Here is an 895-nt window from a genome sequence, read left to right as displayed (position 1 = left end):
TAACCGTCATTTAGAAAGCTGGTAGCAAAATGTTAGGGAACGTACCCAGCATAGATGAGGAAGAAACAGCAATTATGTGGAAGCTCCAACCTCCTTTATAGGCCACAGCTTTCCTTCTGAGCCAGAAACAAGAGCACATCATGCTGCTGATTTCCAGGAGCTGCTAATTCACCATCTAGCTCTCAATTAGCTTCCAATTGTGATTTTTGCAGTCTGTAACTGGTTATGGCCTAGCTATCCTGTCACAACTCTTCAGATATGAGTCACTGAAAAACCTTCTTCAGGGGCTTTGCTCCAGGCTGGCATTGACAGTAGATGTCAGCTGAGAGGTTTCTGATGAAGGATGCTTTGTTAGGGGAGGTCCTACCACCTGAGAATTAAACTAGGACTAACATGTTTTCTCAGTGTTTTCTCAGCTTGCACTACATGAGTTTTATAAACTAAACTAGCATTGCTCAAGGTGCTGCAATGGGCTCCAGAGCGCCAGTTTGAACACTACTGAACGACATGTCCTAGACATAGCCATACCTACGGTAGCAATGGGCACCTCAGCAGTGTCATTTTGCTGTCTACACAGACCTGAAACATTTTCTGCTGATACTACTCCCCATTCAACAGCAACACAGACAGCGCATTCATCAGAGCATGTTTTGACTTTTTTTTCCCCTAAGAACTGGCGTTTTGAATATGGTTACTGTGAAACACTGAATATGTTTCAATACCAAAAAAAAAAGCAATCAATGGGACTGTTATCATCTGCTATTTTTTCCTTCCACCGAGCTGCTCACCACCTGGAATAGTGGTGAGCACAGAGCTCTTACTCAGAGTGGAAGTACATCCTAGGGCACTTTGATGAGTGATGGTTGGCTGAGCCTACTACCCATTAGCTGGAACG

This window comes from Pygoscelis adeliae, unplaced genomic scaffold (genome assembly GCF_000699105.1).
Source record: "Pygoscelis adeliae isolate BGI_AS28 unplaced genomic scaffold, ASM69910v1 Scaffold19, whole genome shotgun sequence".
Taxonomy (NCBI): domain Eukaryota; kingdom Metazoa; phylum Chordata; class Aves; order Sphenisciformes; family Spheniscidae; genus Pygoscelis; species Pygoscelis adeliae.
This window is presented reverse-complemented; position numbering follows the sequence as displayed.